General features: G+C 46.7%; 3 non-coding genes across 3 annotated transcripts; all 3 read left to right on the plus strand.

The window, feature by feature from the left end:
- Window positions 1-9,230: 9,230 nt before the first annotated feature.
- On the plus strand, window positions 9,231-9,302 carry TRNAP-AGG (transfer RNA proline (anticodon AGG)). Its single transcript has one exon. It is a non-coding gene; the product is annotated as a tRNA-Pro (tRNA).
- A 5,104-nt stretch (window positions 9,303-14,406) lies between these two features.
- On the plus strand, window positions 14,407-14,478 carry TRNAP-GGG (transfer RNA proline (anticodon GGG)). Its single transcript has one exon. It is a non-coding gene; the product is annotated as a tRNA-Pro (tRNA).
- An 8,218-nt stretch (window positions 14,479-22,696) lies between these two features.
- Window positions 22,697-22,768, plus strand: TRNAR-ACG (transfer RNA arginine (anticodon ACG)). The gene has a single exon. It is a non-coding gene; the product is annotated as a tRNA-Arg (tRNA).
- The last annotated feature ends 3,717 nt before the right edge of the window (window positions 22,769-26,485 follow it).

The raw sequence follows: 26,485 nt of genomic DNA on the forward strand, positions 1-26,485 counted from the left end.
AAAAGGCTCGTTGGTCTAGGGGTATGATACTCGCTTAGGGTGCGAGAGGTCCCGGGTTCAGATCCCGGACGAGCCCTTTCTTCTATTCCTTTGCGCTGGTGGCAGCCACTGCTTTTGCTACTCCCACGCTCATTTCGTAGCCTCCGTCATTGTCTGCCTTGCCGGTGCACTCATTCATGCCCCATTAAATGCTCAGGCAAAGAGAGCGCCTGTTAATTCTCCATTTATAGTTTGCCCCTTGTCAGATATGTTAGAAATGCACTGAACGACGGATCACTCTCGTGCTGGGCTCGTTGGTCCGGATTCTGCTTCCGGCCACGCTAGTGAACGGACGCAGGATGCAGGGCTCCTCAGGAGCGGCTTCAGCGGCCATGTCAGGCAGCGGTAACAGGTTTTTTGCACAAGAGAATGAGTATGAGGTGATCCTGCCCAGCCTGCCAACTGGTCGTATTGTTTTTATACTGTTTTTCTTCACGCTGACGTCCGTGCCCGACCATATCGGGTCGAAAATTTTCGCGACGCATTGGCCGATCTTAAGCTGCTCCCCGATGTATCTGCCTTGGCGGCGTATCGAATGAGCCACGTTTGGGCTGTGACCTTCGACAATGCGGTAGCTGTCAAGAAGCTCCTCACCGATGGTGAACTGAAAGTGAAGGAGGGTCGTTGCTTGATTATTGACCCTGCAAACCAAGACGTCAGAATGAAGCTGCACTGGTTGCTTCCAGGTGTGCCTGACGAAGATGTGCGAAAGGCTTTTTCCCCGTATGGGAAAGTGACTGACATTAAGGCCGAACGTTGGCGTTTTTATGGAATGACCGGAAAAGGTTCGACAACACGCCTGGTGTCCCTGACATTGAAGCTAGGTGTCAAGGTCGAAGACTTGCCGCATCAAGTTAGCGTCGCTGGTGAACTGGCTCTAGTAGTGGTACCAGGTAGGGCTCCCCTCTGCTTGCGCTGCCGTGGCAAGGGCCACGTCCGACGCGTATGCCGGGTACCGAAGTGTGGGGCGTGCCACCGTTTTGGGAATGAGGAAAGCCAGTGTACGCGGACATACGCCAGCGTCACCGGGCACGCTTCAGCCGAAGAAACAACCGAGCTGCTAATGGATGAGGTTGGCGCAGAGGATGCCGCAAGAGAAAAGGGTGACAGCAGCATGGTGAAGCTAGTGTCTCGCCCAAAGTGTGATGAAGAGCTGAGCGGGAAGTTTTAGCCTGCTCATATCCCTCAGGAAAGCGCATCTTTAGAGGCGAAGGCGAACAAGGCGGAAGAAGCCAACAACCCTTTTGACGAAGCATCAAAGGGTGATGAAATACGCGAGGAGAAGGCTATGGTCATTGTAGCCGCCAGCGGCAGCCAGGCTGGAAAGCGACCGCGAGAAAAGAACGCTGACGACGAGCAGACTCCGGAAGAAAGTGCCGATGAACCACCGACGAAAGCTCTTGGTGTTAGACGTCCGTCTTTCAAGCCGCGGCCGAACATTCCGCCCGACCCGCGGCAGGCGGCAAGCTGCCGCCCCCATAGTGCTTGCTACCTGGGAATTTTGAGAGGCTCCCTATTTATGCGGAGCGACAACGAACTGCTGGCAGACATCATTTTCAAGTTGCCCTGTCAACGCAACTGTAAACTGCTGTGAGTTGTGGGGAGTTTTTTTTTGTAACTAGTCTTACTGTTTACAAAGGTCAACAATATGCGTGACCTTCTTCTCAATGAAAATGAATGCATTACAAAAGGTAGCGTTACGTATGTCAACGTTGAACGCGAGAGGTCTAGCTTCAAAGTCAAAGTCAAAGTTTATTTCCCATCTGAAACTACAGATGGAGGAATCGTAGAAAAAAGCTGCCCTTGGGCAGTTTGACGAGTCTACAATTCTAATTATTGGCAGGGAGGCAACACAAGAGTTTATACAGTTTTGATAACAACTTCATCAAGAAAACATCAGAAAATACGAGAAACAGCAATATGTATACATAATGAAACTTAAACCATGTTATTCAAAAACAAATTATGTAGTTCACGACGTGGAAAAGAAAACAAATCGAGGTTAATGTGGATGTACCTATTTAGAAGAGATGGAAGAGTGTACTGAAGGCATTCCCTACCAAGGTTTAGCCGAGGTGTTGGCACCGTCCATTCTTCGCCACGTCTTGTTGAATAGACTGATTCTTTTTTCCTTAGTTCTGCTAAATTAAGATTTGTTACATTATTCCTGATTTCTGTTTTAAAAGTAACACTGAGGCGATATTTGTAAAGATTATGTGCTTTAATAACTGTGGAATGGCAAAAGAGAGCTGCACTTGGATATCTGAACGGTAAATTATATGTATTTCGGATATATCTTTATTGCATTAAATGAATACGTTCAAGGTTAGTGAATGTTTTAGTGCCCCACACTAACTGGCAATAGTTTAAATGCGAGTTGAATATTGAATTGTATATCAGCATCTTGGTTTTTGTGGGAAGTATGTATTTTAGACGGCCTATAACACCAGTGATTTGAGCTATTTTTTTAAATATATTTAACATGATAATCCCATGACATACTGGTAGAAAATATAACCCCGGAGCACTTAAACTGCTCAACTATTTCTACAGCCCGCGAGTTTAATATAATATTATCGTGCGGTGGGATAACTTTGTTTTTCGGCCTAAATATGACAGCATTGGTCTTACTCTCGTTTATTTGCATCAGGTTAACTGCAGACCAGACCTCAAGTGCTTTCATTGTGGCATTACATTGTTTGATAAGTTCATGAACATTTTCACCTGAAAACAATACGCTCGTATCGTCGGCATAGATGAAAAACTTTGTATTATCGCTGATGTTGACAATATCGTTTAGGTAAATATTGAAGAGTAGAGGCCCTAGCGTACTGCTTTGGGGGACACCGCAGAAGAGCGGCTTCTGCTCAGACCGTATACCATTTATGAACACCACTTGCTGTCTAAACGACAAATAGGAACTTAAGAGTGAGAGCGCTTTTCCTCGAATACCATAGCAGTGTAATTTATTTAGTAAGATTTCATGATTTACCAGGTCAAAAGCCTTTGAGAAGTCCACAAATACACCAATGACAATAGCTTTGTTTTCAAGTTGCTTTATTATATATTCCTTTTGTTGGAGTAACGCAACTACAGTTGATTTGCTTTTGCAGAAGCCAAACTGAAACGGTGTTAGCAAGTTAAATTTATGGATGAAATTTGACATTCTTCAATGGAGTATTTTCTCAAATGCTTTCGAAAACACTGGCAAAACAGAGATTGGTCTGTAGTGGCCGAGGGCGTTGCGATCTCCTTTTTTGTAAAGAACAACAACTTTTGCTAATTGCATTTTTACGGGAAAAACTGCAGCCTCTAAACACATGTTAAAGATGTGAGCAAGTATGGGAGCAATTATATCAACTACATGCTTGACTGGTCGTATTTGGATAAGATCAATGTCACAGCTACTGCTATTGTTAAGATTTGTTACCACCGACACTACTTCGCCTACCATGACTGGGTGCAGAAAAATTGTTTCACCATTCTGAATTCGAACATATTTGCAAGCGTCAGATTCGGCAGCACGGGTAGCGAAGCTCGTTAAAAAAGTATTGAATACATTAGCCAGTTCAACGCCAGAAACTTCCTTTCCATCAATATTTAATTTTGTTAATGCAGTGCGTGAGCTGTCCCACTGCAGAAGTGTATTTAATCTCGACCATAGTACACCATTCCGAGCATTCTTAACCTCTAGAAGTGACACATGATAGGCTGTTGGGGCAGACCGCAGTTTTTTAGGCAGTTTATTCCCATGTTTTTAAAATACCGCAAGGTCCTCAACCTTCCGGTTGGTCAAAATTTTTCTATACAGCTTGTCTTTCATTTTTACTTCTCTGCGAAGCTCTGGCGTTACCCTTGGCTTGCGGACTCTGCGACTTTTCACACGTGTTACAAGAGGAAAGCAGTCGCGATATATCTGTTTAAAGCAATCGATAAACGTATTATAAGCAACATTTGCGTCATGAAGTTCAGCTATCTTACTCCAATATACTTTCGTGAGCGCATCCCTAAAGGATTTCAATGATGATTCTGTAATAGCTTGGTATGTGATTCATGTGGACTTACTCCCTATTGTACTAGCCTTCTCAATGCAAGCAAACACGGAAAGGTGATCACTAACACAACAAGATAAAACACCAGAAAAAGCATTCAGCTGCATAGAGTTAGTAATAATTAAATCGAGAACTGAATGGCCTTCGCTTGTGACTCTGGTTGGTGTATTGATCAGGTTAACAAAGCCATTAGACATAACAGTCATATTAAAATCTCTAGCAGATGGGTTGGGATTACCCATATCAATATTAAAGTCACCACACGCTATTAAGGTTTTATTATGGTGATACTGAACAACAAAAGCCAGGAACACGTCATAAAACTGTAAAAATGATGCAATATTACCGTTAGGAGGGCGATAACACACAGAGAATACAGAACTTTGTGTAGAAACCGAAATAATTTTATAATCTGTGGTAATTAAAGTGTATGCTTCAAGTAATTCGCCTTCAACGTCGTCCTGAAGCAATAATGCAACACCACCGCCGCGAACACGTCTGTTTGCATAATATGTCGTAAAGTTCTTCAACCTGAAAACATCACAGTCACTTGTGCTCCACGTTTCGGTTAACATTATTGCGGAGAATTCAAAGGAAAAGCTAGCAAAAAATTCTTGCAGGCAGAATACTTTGTTTTTCACAGACCTAGTATTCAGGTCAATACATTTGTAAGAGGTCGCCGGAAAATCTGACACCACTTGATCCACATCACTGGGCAAGTATTAGCGAGTATCATTCATCCCTCTTTTTTTTCAACAAATTAAAACAAACAATGCGTCAGTTACAGGCTATCAAGGTCAGCTTTGGTCTGAATAAAAATGGCAACGGCACCGCTGGTCTTTCGAACCAGAACTTTTCCGTTCACGTACCAGACAAAAGAATAGCCTTTTTCCTTTGCCTTATTCTTCGCGTCCCAAAAAAGTTCTCGGTGGTAGCGAGTTAGGTTTTCCTGAATGAAAGCGTTTGTTTCACTGTCTTTCAGCGCGCTTCTTTTCTGAAGCCATGCGTCTTTTGTCTGCTGCTTGGTAAACCGGATAATAATTCCGGGGATTTTATCTCTCCTGGCTGGCAGGCGGTGAGCTGATGCGACGTCAGCGTCAGTGAGCTGAGGGACTGAAGCATGTCAGCAATCTGATTCAGAGATAACAGGTTTTCGCCCGCGACAACAGGGACACCGTGTACTTCCAGATTAAGCCGCCTACTGCGAAATTCTAGGTCCTTTATTTGTTGCTCAAGATCAACTTGTTCTGTAGCACGAGCTAAATCCTTCTCTTCCAATTCTGCCCCCCGCTCTCTGAGCGCCTTTATCTTCTGTCTTCTTATCTTCTGCTCAAATTCGTCGAACTTTCCTGACATGAACTGAACAGATTTTTCCATGTCACTGATTTTTTCAACTAGAGCAGGCAAGCTTTCGAGCTTTTCATTAATGGCCATGAGAACATCGGTTTCAACTTCGCTTTCAAAAGCGCCGGCAATACCAAGTTAGTAGTCTTCTTGAAAAGGATATCGATGTCGCAGCTATACAAGAAACCAAAGTTGAATCTCAAGAACAAACTGAGCGCATGTTGCAGCCTTTTCGATCGCGTTATAATATATACGCGAGTCATGCAGTAGGTACATCTGTGGGTGTTTTACTTTTAATTCGAAATCCTATTAACATTGAAGAAGAGTGTTTAAAGATAGATGCAAATGGCCGTCTGATAGTATGTGATTTTTTATGTTGCCAGATGAAATGGAGAATAATCGGTGTGTATGTCCCTAACAAGCCGCAAGAGCGTCGAGGTTTCTTTGAGGAACTTGTGCCTCATGTTAATTCTGAAAGATCGCTTGTTCTACTTGGTGATTTCATTAGTGTTTGTGTGCCCGAAAATAGGGCAAGAAGGCACGCTATGCGTTACCACAGCGCTCTTTACCTGAATGTGATGGTTGAAGAGCACAGTATGGAAGACATAGGTTTGATGTTGTCAAATTACAGTTTGCCGCAATAAAACCCATTTATTCACACGCTAGACTTGACAGACCATACATAACTCTCGGACTCGTTCCATTCTGTAGCACTTATAAGGTGAAACACGTTTCATTCAGTGATCACAGTCTGGTGATATTTACACCTGGAACAAAACAAATGAAATCGCACTTCAACTGGCCCCTGTGGAAGATTAATAAACTACTTGAAGATGACACCTTCGTTACTAAGACGCAAGGTGACATTAAGGAAGTGACGACAGGTGCGGCACAAAGCTATGTACACGCGTGGGAATGTTTCAAAGAAACGGTTAAAATAACCGCTATTGAACGTAGTACGATGAAACAGCGTGAACCAAAGAAGTCAGAAAAACAAGTGCAAAGTCAGCTACACTTCTTACTGAACCAAGAATGCGCACAGCCCGGACTACGCAGTAAAGAAATCAAAGATGTTACGCGGCAGTTAGAAGCGCTAGACCAAGATAGGTACAAAGGGGCAGTAATACGGGCGCGTGCGGAAAAGCTTTGGGTGAGTGAAATGCCAACAAAGCGGGAGTTAGCGGACGAAAAGAGCTATGCGGCGAAAAACGATATCGCGGAGATACGGGTGGGAAATTCAGTAACCCGAGATAAGGAAACGATTAAACGGGCGTTCGTTGACCATTGCCGTGACTTATTTGGAAGCAGCAAACAAGTGGAAGGATTCGAGAGCACTCTCCTGTCACTGATGCCGAAACTCGTTGATGGAAGAAAATCAGCACTGGAACATCCCATTAGTGTCCAAGAAATTGAAAAGGCCATTGATGTCAGTCCTGGAAAGACACCCGGGCCATACGGATTAATCGCGACCTTCCGAAAAGATGTGGCAGTGGCATTACACAGAGTGTTAATGGAAGCTTACGAAAAGAAAGAGCTGCCACCGTCTTTCCGACAATCGCATATAGTTTTGATCCCCAAAAGCAGTGACCGTGAGAAATAACTGTCTGTCTCATCTTACAGGCATATAACATTAACAAATGTGGGTTATAAAATATATATGAAACTACTAGCTAGACGATTGCAAACTGTGATTAAAGAAATTGTGGGGCCTCATCAGACGTGTGGCCTTATAGGAAGGACAATAACGACCAACATACACATTATGAGGAGCATTTTAGAATGTTGCGATGTTTTGTCTGGAAGAGCAGCAGTGCTACAAGTTGATCTAGAAAAACTTTTGATCGCGTCACGCACGACATACTCTTTACTTTATTAGAATACGTCAACTTAGGCGCAGTCATTGTAGATGGTGTGAGAATGGCATACAAAGGATGTACTGCCAGTATTGTGGTCAACAACGAAATCAGCGACCATATCGAAATTCTATCTTCTGTGAGGCAAGGCTGCCCCTGTCGCCATTGCCGTTTGCTATATACCTTGAACCCTTTTACTTGAAAGTGCTTTACAATAAAAATATAAGAGGTTGCCGGCTAATGACACCCGAAGTGAAAGTGCTTGCATATGCTGATGATATTGCTATCATTTGTGAGATTAAGTAAGTGTCAAGGAGGCTCTTGATGATGCCACTTCATACTGTCGATGCACAGGCAGTGTTATAAACTGGAGCAAGTGCTTAGGTTTCTGGCATGGCATATGGGAAAGCACTCCTGCCTTATTTCACAATGTTCAATGGGAAGATATGCCTACAAAGTACCTTGGAGTGCCACTTCAGCACTACAGGGACACGACGCAGTATTGGCGAGCTGAAATCGAGCAAGTATGCTCGAAAACAACAAATTGGGGTGGCAGAGACTTTTCTATTTTTGCTCACTCAACAATGTGCAATATTTTCCTTGTCGCGAAAACATAGTATGTGCTCCAGGCACTGTTCATGACTAGAATGTGTGTTCAGAAGCTGCACAGAGTGTTAGCTGTGTTTGCGTGGTGCTCAACGTTGGAACGCACGAGCCGCATGAACTTGTTTCGCTCAGTGTGCAGTGGGGGTTTGGGCCTTGTACATTTGTTCTCAAGACAAGTTGTGTAGAGGTTTACCTTTTTATGCGACCAAAGGGATTGCTTTCTTCGTACTATGGTCCAAGTTAGGCTTCAAATAGTTCTACCCGAATTCGTGGTTTGTTCCTATATGACACATGAAAGTAGTGTGCAGGGATATCTGCGCGAGGTCGTTGGAACATTTCAGATATTGAAAGTGCGATTCTTTATACAATACTTCAGTAATGTAAAACGGAGGAAGTTGTATGCGGACCTTATCGATATCATGTTACCAGTGCCCATTTACCGTTCACTCTACGGTGAGGGCCAGGGTGGGGACGTCCTTAAGAGGGTGAAAAAGATGGCTGTGCGGCCTTCGGTAGAAACTTTCTTTTTTCACTCACATTGTGGCACACTGCCAGTTAAACCTTGGTTAGTAGAAAATAGGCCTTTTGCCCCGTCCACCACGGGCTGCTTTTTATGCAATAAGCCTGAAACTATAGATAACATATTCCTGGTTTGTTGGGATGCGGTATTCCTGTGGGATATCCTGCAGAGAACATTAAAAAAAAAATCTTCCTGTAACCCCGTACGGTATACGTTTTTTACCGATCCACAGCGAAGATGGTGTGCCATATGACTTGTTCATGGTGTTCGTTCTTCATGGCGTATGGAAGACACGAATGGGTGTTCATCACACAGATGAAAATGTTCGGCTGGCTAGAGAGTACTTTGTTGAGAGTGTTGCATAACTCAGAAATGTGTACAAGGAGAAAGCTGAGAAGCCAGAATGGTACGCTCCGTTATGTGAACTTATTGACCTCAAGCGCTTTTAATGTACGAGTGCTGTCTTCCTTAAGATAGCGCCTTTTATTGTCTGTATTTGTTTTTCTGCCCAATCGGCAATAAACAAAAAAGAAGGCTCGTTGGTCTAGGGGTATGATTCTCGCTTAGGGTGAGAGAGGTCCCGGGTTGAAATCCCGGACGAGCCCTTTCTTCTTTTTCTTTGCGCTGGTGACAGCCACTGTTTTTGCTAATCCCACGCTCATTTCGTAGCCTGCGTCATTGTCTACCTTGGCGCTGCACTCATTCATGCACCATTAAATACTCAGGCAAAGAGAGCGTCTGTTAATTCTCCATTTATGGTTTGCCCCTTGTCAGGTATGATAGACATTCACTGAGCGACTGTTCACTCCAAAACCGGGCTCGTTGGTCTAGGGGTATGATTCTCGCTTAGGGTGCGAGAGGTCCCGGGTTCAAATCCCGGACGAGCCCTTTTTTCTTTGCGCTGGTGGCAGCCACGGCTTTTGCTAATCCCACGCTCATTTCGTAGCCTGCGTCGTTGTCTGCCATGCCGCTGCACTCATTCATGCACCATTGAATACTCAGGCAAAGAAAGCGTCTGTTAATTCTCCATTTATGGTTTGCCCCTTGTCAGGTATGATAGACATTCACTGAGCGACTGTTGACTCCAGAACTGGGCTCGTTGGCCTAGGCATTCTACTTCCGGCTACCGTTCGGTGCGGACGCAGGATCATGTGCTCCACCGGAGCGGCGATAGCGGCCCAGCCTGGCCGCGGAAACAGGTCCGACGCAAGTACTGATAGCGAGTATCAGATCGTTTTGCCTCAGCTGCCTACAGGACGTGTTGCGTTAAACACGGTTTTTTGCACGGAGATGTTAAAGCTAGACCCTTCCGAGTCGAGGATTTCCGCGATGCGCTCGCCGAGACGGATGCGCTCCCCGAGGTTGTCGCCTTAGGGGCGTATCAGGTAAATCACGTATGGGCTGTCACTTTCAAGACCGCTGAAGCCACAAAGCGCATCTGTGCTTTGAAAGAGCTTAACATTAAGGGACGACGATGCATTATTTTCGACCCTCAAGACCAGCAAGTCCGCCTCCGACTTCACTGGATGCTCCACGGTGTCGCTGACGAAGATATTCGGACGGCTTTCGCCCCATTCGGCAACGTAACCGCAGTCACCCGTGAACGATGGCGCGTCTCGGGTGTAAACGAAAAAGGCTCCACAACACGGTCCGTACTCCTGAAGTTGAAGATAGGGATGAAATTGGATGACCTTCCCCATCAACTGAGGGTAGCAGGCGAGTTGGCCCTCGTAGTAGTGCCCGGAAGGCCTATGCAACGTCTATGTTACCACGGCTCCGGACGCGAGTGTAAAGTGCCGCGTTGCTCTCGCTGCCGGCGCTTCGGACACGCGGAAGTGGAGTGTGTGCGCACGTGCGCGGCGGCAACGGTACCAGCTATGAGATAGGAGACGCCCGAGGACGTGATGGACGTTGCCGAGGCTGAAGAAGTAGCGAAGGGAACCCAAGACAACACGGGAGGTTCCGCAGTGCCAGATAATGTGGCGGCATCGCATGGCACGGATAAAGAGGTGTGCGTGGACACCAGCACTCAAGAGCCAGCGTCGGCTGTATCGGAGTTGTCCTTGAAAGTGGACGTGTTCAGTCAAGGCGCCGCACAACAGGGACCAGCAATGAGTGTGAGTGTTATCACGGAAGTCGGAGCTCGGCCAACGGGCACCGCTTGTGCGCCAAAGCGCCCGCATGCCGAGGCCGGCAACTGTGCTGACAAAGGGAACCCTAGCAACAACGAGGAGCCACAAGTGAAAGCGACACAGAGCCGATGACCACCGTTCAGGCCCAAACCTAATACCTCGGCAGACAGGAAAACCGCTGAAAAGCCTTCCCCGCAGCAAGTCGGGCCCATCACAAGTGATGGCGGTGGGACCTCTGGAACTGTCTAGCGGCACGCTAGACGTGAAAGGTAAGCGCCTTGCTCCCGGTGTCCTTCTTATGCATGAAAATGGCGATGAAACAGGCTCTGAGCGTAGCAACGCTTAACGTCCGTGGGTTGGCAGGAAACCGAAAACAAATCCAAGTACATCGCCTCTTGACAGAGCTAGACATAGACGTGCTAGCGGTTCAAGAAACCAAAGTGGAAGGGGAGGAGGCGACTGGGAGCATGGTGCAGCGTTTCACGTCAAGGTATGACGTGGCTGTTAGTCACACGGTGGGTTCATCGGCTGGGTGCCTTCTGCTTGTTAGGCGGTTGCCAGGACTGACAGTGCAGGCCGTGACCTCATCCGCATGTGGAAGGCTCATTGTCTGCGACGTCGTTTTTCACAATAGCGAATGGCGCGTTCTGTGTGTGTATGCACCCAATACTGTTGAAGAAAGGTTCAACTTCTTCACAAGCATGCAACGATATTTAAGTTCAGAGAAGAAACTCGTGGTGATGGGGGATTTTAACTGCGTGTTAAGCGCTAGAGATAAGACCTCAAACCGTGCCTACAAAGACGCAAGCACTGACTGTTTGTCCCAGATGATTGGTGAATTTTCGCTGGAAGACATTGCGGAGTGTTTGGATGGTGCGCGCAGTGTGCTTTACACTCATTTCCAGGGAGCCAGTCATGCGCGACTCGATCGGATTTGTGTATCGTTGGATGCGATACCAAACTGTCAAAATTATGCCGTTATCGCGATTTCGTTTTCCGATCACTGTCTTGTGAAGTGCAGTATTGGACCTAGAAATCAAAGCAAACATTTTATCTGGGAACTCTGGAAGTTAAATTCTAAACTCTTAGATGACCAGATTTTACGTGATACTATATTAGAGAAGATAAAAGAAATAGAGAAGCGACCTAACGTTAACATGGGGGGGGGGGGGGGGGGGCAGTGGGAGCTATTTAAACAAGAAATAAAGATGAAAGCGATAGAAAGAGGTAGTTGCTTTCGTCATAATGAAAAGTGAGAAGAGGCAGGACTAAGGTCAACACTAAACATGTTAGTTGCTCAGGAAAGCAAACAGCCGGGGGTGTATAAAGATGACATCAAAAATATTAAAAAGAAAATAGAGTTAATTGATGAGGAACGATATCGTGGAGCGATCGTTCGTGCAAGGTTTGAAAGATTGAAAGCTGGCGAGGCCCCCACTAAGCGGGCCCTCAGTCTCGAAAAAGCACACGCTCGTCGAAACGAAATACTAGAAATAGAATGGAACGGCAGCCGTATGACGGATAAGGATGACATAGCACGTGCGTTCTATGATTACTATCAGCAGCTATTCGCAATAAGGGACATTGAGTTGGAGAAGTTTAAGGGGGTGTTTGTTTCTTCATTACCCCGACTGGACAACTGCACAAACGAAAGACTAGAGCAGGTAATTTCCGAGCAAGAAGTAGCACGAGCAATAGAAAACCTAAACCCAGGGAAGTCGCCTGGGCCTGACGGTTTGAGCGCAGCTTTCTACAAAGCATTTAAGGAAGAGCTATCCCCGCTGTTGGCAGAAGTTTTTAACGAAGGTTTCCACCTTAATCTGTTGCCGCCTTCGTTTGCCACGTCACACACTGTGTTAATACCTAAAACTAATGAAACGGAGAAATTAAGATTTGTGACATCAAACAGGCCTATATCACTAACAAATGTTGATTACAAAATTCTAATGAAAGTTCTTGCGGCCAGGCTGCAGACAGTAATTCAAGAGATAGTCGGCACCCATCAGACTTGTGGCATCAAAGGACGGTCCGTAACTACTAATATGCATAAGGCGAGGTGCGTGCTGGAGTGCTGCGACGCTGTTTGCACTGGGGTCGCGCTTCTCCAGCTCGACTTGGAAAATGCTTTTGATTGTGTTTCTCATGATGCTTTGTTTTCTATTTTGGACTATATCAACGTGGGTTCTGTTATCAGAGAGGGCGTGGCCCTGGCGTACCGAAACTGCACCACGAGATTGATTGTCAACAAGGAACTGGGCGATCCAATAAATGGGCAACGCTCGGTGCGCCAGGGCTGCTCCCTCAGCCCTCTTCTGTTCTGTATTTATATAGAAACTTTGTGCTTGTCTATTATACGAAGCGAATTTGTCCAGGGCTTTCAACTGCATATGTGCGAGGTGAAACTCTTGGCGTACGCAGATGACGTAGCAGTTTTCTGCTTGGACAAAGAAAGTGTAATCAAGGCTGTTGAGATAGTGAAAGAATTCAGTGCGATCTCAGGAAGCCCAGAAAACTGGGGAAAGTGCTTAGGGTTCTGGCATGGGGAGTGGTCATCGACACCCAATGTTTTTGCCAACGTAACCTGGGTCACAACACCGGTGAAGTATTTGGCCGTACCATTGGAATGCTATGAAGACAGTGATTCATTCTGGCGTGCCCAAGCTCAAGAAATAAGCGAGAAGGTCGACAAGTGGAAAGGGGCGCCGCTATCTATCTTCGCACGAGCCACTGTGTGCAATCTGTTTTTTGTGGCAAAGTTGTGGTATGTCATGCAGGTACTTCATTGTTCCAGGTTAAATGTACAAAAGCGTCATCGAGTTTTTTCAGTTTTTATTTGGGCATCCAAATGGGAAAGGTGTAACCGACTAACTTGTTTCGCCGGATTCGAGAAGGTGGACTTGGGCTTGCTCATCTATTTGTACGCCAACTGGTTAATCGTTTTATTTTCCTCCGTGACGTCTCAGTCCCTTTCTTACGTACTGCGTGCCAAGTAAGGCTCGTGCGGGCAGTGCCCAATTTTGTTGTCTCTACGAGAAGTATTCCAGGGCGAATTTCCAAGATTTTTCAAGAAATAGTAAGCAGTGTCCGAATTTTAACTGATCGTTTTTCGGTAGAATACTTGAGTACATTCAAAAAGAAGAAACTGTACAACAATATTTGTGACAACCTTTTTCCTCTTCCTATGTACAGAGCCTTGTACAGCGAGAGTCTAGGTCAAGACGTATTAAAACGCGTGAAAAGAATGCCAATTTTTTCGGGGGTAAAGACGTTTTTCTTTAAGCTACATACAGGTACATTATCGGTGAAATCATTTTTCAAAGACAAGGGTTTTTATCTGCCTTGGGGTTCACAATGCCTAATATGTAAACAACCAGAGACAATAGACCATGTTTTTCTGCACTGCTGGGAGGAGGTTTTATTTTTGGGACGTATTACAAAGAACACTTAAAAAAGAATTACCTTTAGATCCACACGGAATCAGGTACCTGCCGACAGATAATGAAGATGATGTACCCCTAGACACCGTAATGTTGCTAGGATTACACAGTCTTTGGCGGTCTCGAATGGCGGGCTTCCACGATGACCCTGAAGCTCGCCCTGCAAGGCTCCACTTTCGCGAGTGTATGTACACCTTTGTTGAAATGCACAAAGCGATGAGAGCAGTCCCAGCATGGGTGGTGAAAGTTCAACCATTGGTAGAGTTGAAAGAACTTTAACTCGACAACGTCAACCCCAATAAGGTCAACGGCTTTTTTTACCTGTGTCATATTTATGTGAACATCACGAGCTGGAGTGACAGTTCAATTTGTGTCAACCTTGGTTATGTGTATGACAGCCGGCAATGAAGAAAAAAAGAAGGGGGCTCGTTGGTCTAGGGGTGTGATTCTCGCTTGGGGTGCGAGAGGTCCCGGGTTCAAATCCCGGACGAGCCCTTTCTTCTTTTTGTTTGCGCTGGTGGCAGCCACTGCTTTACTAATCCCACGCTCATTTCGTAGCCTGCGTCGTTGTCTGCCTTGCCGCTGCACTCATTCATGCACCATTGAATACTCAGGCAAAGAGAGCGTCTGTTAATTCTCCATTTATGGTTTGCCCCTTGTCAGGTATGATAGAAATGCACTGAGCGACTGTTCGCTCCAAAACTGGGCTCGTTGGTCTAGGCGTATGATTCTCGCTTAGGGTGCGAGAGGTCCCGGGTTCGAATCCCAGACGAGCCCTTTCTTCTTTTTTGCGCTGGTGGCAGCCACGGCTTTTGCTAATCCCACGCTCACTTCGTAGCCTGCGTCGTTGTCTGCCTTGCCGCTGCACTCATTCATGCACCATTGAATACTCAGGCAAAGAGAGCGTCTGTAATTCTCCATTTATGGTTTGCCCCTTGTCAGGTATGATACACATTCACTCAGCGAGTGTTCACTCCACAACTGGGCTCGTTGGTCTAGGGGTATGATTCTCGCTTAGGGTGCGAGAGGTCCCGGGTTCAAATCCCCGATGAGCCCTTATTTCTTTCTCTTTGCGTTGGTGACAGCCACTGCTTTAGCTAATTCCATGCTCATTTCGTAGCCTGCGTCGTTGTCTGCCTTGCCGCTGCACTCTTTTTTTTCTTTATTGCCTGACTTTGACACAGATACACCGCACTGGAACTCAAAACAACAGGAACAAAGGAATAATATATGCACACAAAGCTAGTTCGCTTTGCCTAACACCCACTGAGGGGCAGGCATTGTCATGTTAAAATTCCTTGAGCACCGTCAAAGGTTCCAAATTTAACAGCCACTCAGGAGCATGTGGTTGCAATTTAAGCACGTCGAGACATCGCTGCACACTTTCACGGAAATACATGCGCGCTGGCCGTGCATCTGGATCGCAGTGATAACCAGCCATTCGTGCGCGCCATATACTGTGGAGGCACATTAATATAACCTGGTCTAACGGCATATCATCGTGGTTATCCAATGGCAAGTACCTAATGCCATGGGAATCAAGTGGCAACTGTTTTTTTATTGTCCTTTGCAGAACATCCCACAAATATACCCCCTCCCAGCAATGCAAAAACACGTGATCTATTGTCTCTGGCTGTTTGCAGATGAGACATTGGGCCCCCCACGGTAGGAACATACCCTTTTCCTCCATAAATGATTTTACACTCAAAGTAGCGGTATGTAGCATAAAGAAAAACGTTTTAGCTCCCGTAGCAACCTGCATTTTCTTTACGCGTTTTAATACATTACTTCCTGTGCCTCCATAGTATAAAGCTCGGTACAAGGGCACCGGGAACACCACTTCACAAACATCCTTGTATAATGTTCTCCTGTTAACATTACTTAAATGCTCTTTCGAAACACGTGCGCTTAAGAATTTCACGCTCACAACAATTTTCCTAAAGAATCCAAGAAGAGAACCCGGCATACATTGAGTATAAACTACGAAATCAGGCAACGCTCGACCGTCTTTCCCCCCATGCTTCACCTGCCGGAACAGATTTGTCCGACTGCACCTCTCCCAACTCGAGGCCCAAACAAACACCGCAAGAACTCGATGCAATTTTTGCACATTTAAACGGGAGCAATGCAAAACTTGCATTACATACCATAACTTACTAATTAAAAACAGGTTGCAAACTGCGGCTTTTACAAATATTGATAATTGAGTGCTTTTCCATTTCTCCGATTTTTTCACGGGTTTCTTTGACCTGCTCTAGCCAGTATGGCTCGCTTTCCTTGTAAAATTCCAAGTACTTTGCAGGCGTTGTAACCCACGACACATTAACGTAAGTGTCGGGGGTCAGCTGCCATTCTCCGTGCCAAAATTCCAGGCACTTACCCCAGTTAACTTGACTCCCTGTGACTTTGCTAAATTGTTTTACCACATCCACTGTCCTATTTACACTCTCCTTATTTACACAAAAAACCGCAACGTCGTCTGCGTAAGCCAGTCATTTGACTTCTGACTCCTGCAGTCGAAAACCATCAATGTCATTGTTTTGTAGAATGCTTAAGCAAATTGTTTCAATATAAATGCCGAACAAAAGAGGGCTGAGGGGGCAACCATGGCGCACCGAACGTCGTACGTTGATGGGGGCCCCCAGGGACTTATTGACAATTAATCTCGTAGTGAAGTTACGGTACGCCAAGGCCACTCCCTCTCGAATAACAGAGCCAACATTAACATAGTCTAATATACTGAACAGAATAGTATGTGCCACACAATCAAAAGCTTTCTCCAAGTCCAACCGCAGTAACGCAACACATGCATCAGTTGCATCGCAGCATTCGAGCACACTTCTCGCTGTGTGAATGTTCTGAAAGATAGATCGCCCTTTGATACCGCACGTTTGGTGAGGGCCCACTAGTTCGCATATAACCATTTGTAGTTTGCCAGCAAGCACCTTCATATAAACCTTGTAATCAACGTTTGTCAGAGCAATGGGCCTGTAAGACGACAACTGCCTAAGCTTATCTGGTTGGTCAGTTTTCGGAATAAGTACTGTGTGCGACGATCCGAAAGACGCAGGCAGTGCCTTCAGTTCATACGCTTCATTAAATAAGGCACTAAACAAAGGAGATAGCTGTTCCTTGAACGCTTTATAAAAAGCCGCACTCAGGTCATCAGGCCCGGGTGATTTCCCTGGGTTTAAATTTTCTATTGCCTGCCCCACTTCTTTTTCGCTTATTGGCCGCTCCAATCTTTCTTTTTTTTTCGTCATCCATTCTTGGCATCGCGTCAAGAAAGGATTCTTTAAAACGGTCCAAATGAACATCTCGGGATGAAAAAAGCTCTTCATAATACTCCCGGAAAGCTTTCGCGATTCCTTCGTTATCAGTTTCTGTGCGTCCTGCCCAATCTACCTCTGCCACGTGATTTCGCCTTGCATTTGCTTTTTCTGTTCCCAACGATCTTTTTGTCGGCGTCTCATCCATGGCGAATTTTTTAGCTCTCGCACCCACCAGTGCTCCGCGATAATGGTCTTCGTCATTCAGTTGAAGTCTTTGTTTTACTTTTCTAACGTCGTCCATGTATAACCCTGGCGTGTTAAACTCCAGGGCTAACAATTTATCTAGCAAATATCTTAAATGCATTTCATTTTCTTTTTCTTGAAACCGTATGCAGCTGGCCTTTTCTATAGCTTTGATTTTAATTTGTTGCTTACACAGTTCCCATTCTTGACCCAGTTCGTGGGTGTCCTCCTGACAAATCTTACCAATTTCTTCTTCTACACGTCTGGTTAATTGCTCGTCATTCAGCAGTTTATTATTTAACTTCCACAATTACCAATAAAAACCGCTACCTCCCTTTCTTGTTCCAATTGTACACTGAACCATTCAGTGATCCGAGTACGTTACCGCCAAAACATAATAATCCTGGCATTTTGGAGCCAGTTCTGCGGACACAAATCCTGTTAAGGCGGGCGTGGCTAGCACCCTGAAAATGAGCACACTGAACCCGTCGCTCACTCGTGAGACACTCTGCAAAGTCTTCCAGTGCAAACTCGTCCATCAAGCGCGAAAGTACCTCTGTACTACTATCCCTAAATGTACAATGGCTAGTTTTGTCACCGGAGCTCAGTACACAATTGAAATCTCCCAGAAAGACAAGTTGCTTATCCATGTTTAAATACTCCTCAACAAAATCGAACAAAGCAGCCCTCTCATCAACTACCGTAGGTGCATATATACAAACAGCATGCCACTCAGCCGAGCAAAAACTAAAATCGAGGACCACACCCCGACCCGACGGAAAAGAAGCATGCGACTGCACTACAAGACCCGGCAGCTTCTTCACAAACAGGACGCATCCAGCAGAAGTACCGACTGCATGACTGACAGCTGCGTCAAACCGCGACCTGAAACGTTGCACCATGCTCTCGGTCTCTTGCTCACCCTCGACTTTTGTCTCTTGAACTCCAAGTATATTGATGTCATTTTCATTTAAAAGGCGCAGGACTTGGCTCTGCTTCCTTTTCGCTGCTAGACCTCTCACGTTAAGGGTCGCAATCTTTAGTGACAGTACATAAGCCATTTTCTTAGAGTGAAAGAGAGGCCAAGAGCATGGTGCTTACCTTTCACGTCTAGCATGGCGCTAGACGCTTTCGTTGACGCCAGAGTCATGAGGTTGGACTGGCAGACCTTGTGACAGTGGCGGCTTTTCGGCAGCTCTCCTGTCCATCGAGGCATTCGGTCTTGGTTTGAAGGTCGCCCTCCTCCCTATTGGCGTTTTTATCGGCGGCTCGTCGTTGCTAGCTGCCTCTGCCTTGCTTGTCTCACTTGTGCTCTCGTCGTGGGCACGCTTCGCAGGGCCTTGGACGTGGGTCGCTGGGCCGCTGCTCATTTCGAGGGTTTCCTGTCTGCCCGCAGACTCCGGAAGTTCAATTTTTGAGCTCTCGGCATCGCTCACACTTCCTTCCTCTGACGGTCCGTTGTTTGGTAGCGTGACTTCCTTGTCTGGCCTACTCAGTATCTCGTCACCGCCCCCTGGGGGCACTAACATGTCTGTCGTTGCTGCTATCTTTTCAGCTTCTCCGACCCCTTTTGCGGCCTCTTCTGTCTCTGCCACATCCATTTGGTGCTCAGCCATGTCCGCCCTCGCTGTTGGTGCAGTAGCCATTGCTTACGTTCGTACGCAATCATCCTCGGCGTGGCCAAAACGCTTACATGTCGAGCAACGCGGAATCTTACATTCCCGGCGCACATGACCGGTCCCGCGGCAGCGCAGGCACTGCATTGGCCGCCCAGGCACCACAACAAGGGCCAACTCCCCTGCTACTCTTATCTGGTGAGGCAGGTCTTCTATCTTAATCCCGGGCTTCAACTTCAGGAGCACGGTCCTCGTTGTTGAGCCCTTTTCGTGAACGCCCTGGACTTGCCACCGCTCACGGGTCACTTCGGGCACCTCACCGAAAGCCGCAAAAGCAGTTCGAATATCCTCATCCGCCACGCCATGCAACATCCAGTGTAGCCGTAGCTTCACCTGTTGACCCTCCGGGTCAATGATGATGCACCTTCGACCTTTCACTTGAAGCTCCTTGAAGGCTACCAGCCGCTTGGTTGCTTCAGTGCTGCTCAAAGTCACCGCCCAGACATGGTTTATTTGGTAAGCCCCTAAGGCCACCTGTCTGGGAGCGTACCAGTCTTGGCCAGGGCGTCCCGGAAATCTTCAACCCTGAAGGGTCGCACTCGTACAGCTGCGACGAAAAAAGAATGACACAAGTGACTCATGACCGGAGCGGAAAAATTGCAAGACGCGGCGCTATTGTAGCCGTATGCTTAGATAGCGAGAGTGCCAGGAATATTCCACTTTCCAAAGTGGGGGTGGCCGACAGAAAGCAGCACATCTCAAAGCTTGCATTTTAAATAATAGCTTGTGCGCTGCTTATCGGTATAATCACGCGCCAACATTTGTGAGCATGACTCCATTTCTTTATTTTTTTTAGCTGAAGTTTTGAGCAGCGACATTTTCTTTAATGACGTTTTTCCTCAAAGCCCGCCGTTTGTTGGACGATATACTGTCAATGGCTGTCAGCGCTAGCGAAGATCAATGGCATCATTCATGAACCTCCGCATTCCATAAATGAGTTTACTTTTTGGCAACAAATGAATGCAGCAGTTTGAACCCACAATTTTCTCTTTATTGACAAATTTCTTTAAATATTACCACAGCACGTGAAAGAAAGAGAAGTCTAAAATTAGTTGATAACTGGCAACAAATTAGAAGTTTTTCTAAAGCTAGATTAGTGACTGGCGAACGCTCCACTAGCCTCCACGACATAGCGTGTTCGTGTGGGTAGTGAGGCATAGAGGCTGCTGCGAAACCAGGCATGCGTTTTAGTCGCACAGCCTCTTGCACAGCCTCCCAAAGCAGATCTGGTGACGCTCCGTGTAGTTGCTGTCTTGCCAGCTGCTGCTTCATGAGGCCTCACACATTTTGAATAATATTAAAGTCCGCTCCTTTTGGAGGTCATGGAAGCTCTTGAATGCAGAGCTCTTCAAGTTTCTGCGGCACTATCCTTAAAAAAAAAAGTTTTCAAATCATGAAGCTTGGAATCCTTTTCGGGTAGCGCGAACAAAAGAACAGAAGTGAATAATGGGGATGCAATAAATGAAAGCTAATGCTATTATTTGTAAGCATATCGAACGAAAGCAATCGTTCGGCAAAAGTAACAGCCTTGGATAATGAAATTTAATAACTGAACAAAAAATGATAGTAGCATATTTTTTAAGGATCGATCAGCAAGATACAAACGTTGTAAGTGGGTGAAAGTAGAAAACGAAAGTTAAGTGACAACAATCACAAGTTAAGCCACGTAAAGTATCGGTAGCCCGCCAACAGATTCAAACCTCACCGCAGGATACTATTTAAAAAAAAGACGTTTAGTCTTCCATTTCAGTGCACTGAAATAAGTTATCCATTTACAAACTGTCAGAAAAAACCTTTAGCTCTTTTGCGCGCATATACGTTGAAAGTAATTGTACCTGCTTGTGTGGTCCTGTCATGCTGAAAAATGAAACATCCATCAGGAAACGAGCCATCCGAGATGAAAGGAATTAAGTTTCTTTCAAGTATATCCGCATAGGTTGATGATGTCAGGACTCCGTCTATCCGAACGAGCGGCCCTTCGTGTGTTATAACACCCCACACATTGACAGACCGCCGGCCGCTAGCGGCAACTTGTTACGTATACTCGGGTTCAAACCTGTAACAAAATGTGAACGTTTTCCTTGTTACGGCGCAGCTCAACACTTCTTTTCGGACATTCGCGTAGTAGGATTCAAAGGAAAAGTAAACTTCTTAGCTAGAGGTTTTAGAATTTACCGGGCGTATAGAAATGAAATAAAATGAAAAGACCACCGCAGCAGCTGTCATAAACACGCGACGATTATTTTCCGCACATATTCGAAAAGAAACACTTAGAAAAGTGCTGCTTTCCAGCCCTCTTAAAAACAGAAGCACAAGACCTACCGGGTGCAATCTGGCTTTCAAACACGGCGCTTTGGATCCCACTTGCTGCTAAAGCTAGATTCCTCGGTGAATACTACATTCATCCACTCTTCGGTCGTCCACGAAAGATGTCTAGTGGCAAACTCCTACCTGAGCGCCTTGTGTTTGTGAGTCAAAAGTGGCCTCTGGCAAGACATCCTACTGCGGAGCCCTACTGAACGAAGACGTTCTGTTATGGTAGTAAGGGATATCTGAAGGCTAAGTTCGTTCGGCTGTTATAAAAGTGTCACAGCAGGCGGTGGCCACGATCAACCTGTCTTCTTCAGTGGTCCGTCTTGGCCGCCCATCTCGAGCAGCGTCTCCAAGCCTTGCCTCTTGCCGAAAAGCCCAAACAATGCGCGTAACGCTGCCAAGCGAGCACCCAACCTCCGCAGCAACACTCCTTGTCCGACCTGCTTGAACAAGGGTTAATATTTGCACTCTTGTCGCCTCGTCGATTCGCGGCATCCTTATGTTGTGGCAAAGTTTATGGGAACTACACCTGCTTTTAAACTTTCTCTGTCGTGTGACGTAGGCACTGCCACACATTACTTTTGACAGTGCATTCCCAGCAAATTTTAAAGGGAAAAGTAATAAGGATACCGTTGCTCGCAAAGCAACGGTATCTAGCCACCTTGGCGTATGGTTTGGCCGATAAGAAATCAACATGCGTTCGTTTAAGATTTTGCATTTCTGATGTGCGAATGACAGGATGAGCCGTCTTCTGCCGGCCACCCCCACTTTGAGAAATGGAATGTTCCTGGCACTCTCGCTATCGGCACACTCGGCAACAGTAGCGCCGCGTGTCGCGATTTTTTCGCTCCGGTCATGAATAACTTGTGTCATTCTTTTTCCATTGCAGCTGTACGTCGCCGTGCAAAAAAACTGTGTTGAAAACAACACGTCCGGTGGGCAGATGCGGCAAAATGATCTGATATTGCTTATCATTGTTTCCGTTAAGCCTGTTACCGCGGCCAGCCTGGGCCGCAATCGCCGCTCCGCCGGAGCTCATGATTCCCCGTCGTACACGCCGTTGGCCGGAAGTAGAATGCCTTGCCGCGGCACTCATTCATGCACCATTGAATACTCAGGCAAATAGAGCGTCTGTTAATTCTCCATTTATGGTTTGCCCCTTGTCAGGTATGATAGGCATTCACTGAGCGACTGTTCACTCCAAAACTGGGCTCTTTGGTCTAGGGGTATGATTCTCGCTCACGGTGCGAGAGGTCCCGGGTTCAAATCCCGGACGAGCCCTTTCTTCTCTTTCTTTGCGCTGGTGGCAGCCACGCTTTTGCTAATCCCACGCTCATTTCGTAGCCTGCGTCGTTGTCTGCCTTTCCGCTGTGCTCATTCATGCACTATTGAATACTCAGGCAAAGAGAGCGTCTGTTAATTCTCCATTTATGGTTTGCCCCTTGTCAGGTATGATAGAAATTCACTGAGCGACTGTTCTTCCCATAGCTGGGCTCGTTGGGGCAAGCAACGTTTCATGTTTTCAAGAGCCACTGTCGCCAACCCTTTTCTGGCATTTGGTATGTCATGAATGTGTTGCGTGCTGCAAGGGTGAGCAATCAAAAGATACAGTGGGTTTTGCTATATTTATCTGGGCCTCGACTTGGGAGCGGTCCAGTCGAACTAATTTGTTTTTGCTTGTCAAGAAAGGTGGCCTTGGCTTAACTCACTTGTTTTTGCGACAAATCGTGTCGTGTTTTGTCTTTTTACGCGATCAAAATGATACCTTTCTCCGCACAGTTATGCAAGTAAGGCTGAGTAGATTTTTCCCTGGATACGTCGTTTCGACTGTTCATAATATGTGCGGAGGTGTACTGGGTACCTGCATGAAGTAGTTTTGTCGTACAGGCTTTTGAATGTACGTTTTATCCGTCCGTGCACCACACGCTCGCTGCCGTTGTCTTGATGTCGGTAGCCGCCGCAACGGCCACTGCCACGAATCCTTCTCGCTTGTATTCCGCTACGTCCACGAACCGGGCGTGCGGGTCCTGGGCGTGTTGCTCGACGAGGACTTTGGCCCGCGCCTGCCGCGGTTCTTCGTTGTACTCGAGGTGCATCACGCCTCATCGCTGATCTCGCACGATTGCCGACTGGGAGCTAGGGGGTTGTAACCCAGGGACGTCAGTATACTGCGGCCTGTCTTGGTGGTAGAGAGGCGCTCCATTAGCGTTATGGACGCCGAGCTGCAGGAGCCGAGCAGTACTCGTGGTTCCCATTAATCCCAGCGCCGTCTTGTAAACGCGTCTGATCAGTGTGTTTATATTTGTGCTGACAGTGACCTGCCAGTCACTGACATCGCACAGCACACGGGTGCCTCTTCGTTTCGCCTCCATCGAAACGCAGCCGTCTAGGTCGGGTTCGAGCCCGACTACTCCGGCACAGTAGTCGGGCGTCTTGCCACTGCACCACCCCGGCGAGGCAGCTGAGCCACCTGATTTATTTATGATTTATTTATAGGAAAGGAAAGGCGCGCTAACTGTCTCACTTGTTTTCTGTGGACACCGCAACCGCGCCGTAAGGGAAGGGAGGAATATGGGAGTGAAAGTGAAAAGGGAGAAAGAGAAGCCGTAGTGGAGGGCTACGGAGTAATTCGATCACCTGGGGATCTTTAGCGTGCGCTGACATCGCACAGCACACGGACGCCTCTTCGTTTTGCCTCCATCGAAACGCAGCCGCCGAGGTCAGGTTCGAACCCGGGTACTCCGGCACAGTAGTCGTGCGTCTTACCACTGCACCTACCGCTGCCTCGTGCGGACAGAAGAGGAAAGAGAGAAGAAAGGAGAAGAGGGAGAGAAAGACGCGCGCCGCGACAACAGCAGTCGTCCACCAGCGAAGCGGTGGCGTGTGCAATGACGATCTACCGGAGATAAAAATTCGGTGACTGGTTAGCAGCCGCCGCAATAGGCGTTGACCTACCATCCCAGCGCCGTAGGGCCAGGAACAGCCACCCTTCTGACGCGCACCGCAACAGCCGTCGTCCACCACCTCAGTGGGGGAGGGCGCAATGACGGTCTACAGTAGATACAAATTAGGTGGCAGGCCAGCCCCAGCCTCAAGCGCCGTTGACCTACCATTCCCAGCCACGTAGGGCTAGGAACAGTCACCCTTCACTACCTCCCAACCCTGACCCCAACCACGCAAATTCGGAATACGGGCCTAGGTGGTCGAAATTTCTCCGCAGCCTTCTACTACAGCTCCTTTTTCTGTATTTCCACTTTTTCTCCCGCCTTCCTCTCTTCCATTCCAGGTGTCCACCGAACAAGTGTGGCTGATACTGCGCCTTTCCTTTCCTGCGACCCAATTAATCTCGGCTCCGCTACTTGGCAAGGCGTTCTCTTTGTACGGGCGTCTCTGCTGGTTTGCATCTTGGCGTCTCCGCTTGGCAAGACGTTCTCTTTGTTCGGGCGTCTATGCTGGTTTGCATCTTGGCGTCTCCGCTTGGCAAGACGTTCTCTTTGTTCGGGCGTCTATGCTGGTTTGCATCTTGGCGTCTCCGCTTGGCAAGACGTTCTCTTTGTTCGGGCGTCTATGCTGGTTTGCATCTTGGCGTCTCCGCTTGGCAAGACGTTCTCTTTGTTCGGGCGTCTATGCTGGTTTGCATCTTGGCGTCTCCGCTTGGCAAGACGTTCTCTTTGTTCGGGCGTCTATGCTGGTTTGCATCTTGGCGTCTCCGCTTGGCAAGACGTTCTCTTTGTTCGGGCGTCTATGCTGGTTTGCATCTTGGCGTCTCCGCTTGGCAAGACGTTCTCTTTGTTCGGGCGTCTCTGCTGCGTCGGCAGTGGAGTCGGCCAGCGGCCGCGGTGGCCGCGAGCTCTTGTCATGCGTAGCGCACCAGTTGCTCGTCTCCGATTTCCGCGTACGCACGGCGAAATTCTCGGCTGGGTAGCGTAGTGCAGTTCTCGCTACAAAAACTCAGGAAACTACTTTAGTGAGGGAGAAAAGCTATCTCGTCTAACCGTTAATGGCGGTGCTTGTGTGTCCCCCTAATTTTTGTTGTACTTCGTCGAAGAGTCACGGTGCCCTCTGTCGGTGTTCATGGGTAAAGGTGCCGGGATATATGAGGGTGTTATTAAGGAGCTTTAGTACCTTCCGAGTCACGAACGAAGCACCAACATATGTGGGTGATTCCACGAGGTGAAGCTGCCTAATTGTTTGATATTTTTAATGTATTTAGTTTTTAGATATATTGTACAGCCTTTGTCAAAACTTCAGAGCCCAGAGGGTTTGCTTTTAGGCCGTATGGTATGACCTCTTTAACAATCGTGGAAGTCCTATCCATTGGAGAGGGTTGGAGGAAAACACTTATTGCCTTCAGCAAGTATGCAAATATGGGAATGAATTACGAGCCCCATAGTATGGCTCAGAAGTAAACCCCTTCCACTCTAACCTATAGGCAAAGGCTGTATATGTAATACTCGATATGTCAACAGTCCAATAATTTTTTTTGTAACTTTAATATTGACGAAAATTATGAACAATTGCACGCCACTGGCAGACTTTTCGCACACATCACTGTGTACGGATATTGCAATGACGTAAAGTGAATCGTTCAAGCCATAGTTAATACATGTTACGCAGTCAAACCACAGATGGCTCGAGTAAGTTAGGCGTTTTTCCGACATTCTGAAAAATGAGAAATCAGGCCTTTTTACACGAATCATTTTCTGTGCGACTAGAAGAAACGCCTTTTTCAAATTTTCTGAACTAATAGGCATTTGTGCGCTAATCAAGGTCACTAACTTCAATTCTTATATATCATAGGGAAGCATAAGAAATCCATGCCTTATATTGCAGTTTTTACTGTATGGTTGTTTTAAATACAAATTATAAAACAATAACGATTCCTAATTTTGCTCAAAATTTCTCAAACAATTCTCAAGACGTAGGCGAGAAAGGATACAAAAATACATCCTGTATTATATTGTTCCTTATCAAGTTAGGAGAGCTCAAACTTGTCAC

The sequence above is a fragment of the Amblyomma maculatum genome, chromosome 4, assembly GCF_055883805.1.
Source record: "Amblyomma maculatum isolate TAMU_Amacu chromosome 4, ASM5588380v1, whole genome shotgun sequence".
Lineage (NCBI taxonomy): Eukaryota > Metazoa > Arthropoda > Arachnida > Ixodida > Ixodidae > Amblyomma > Amblyomma maculatum.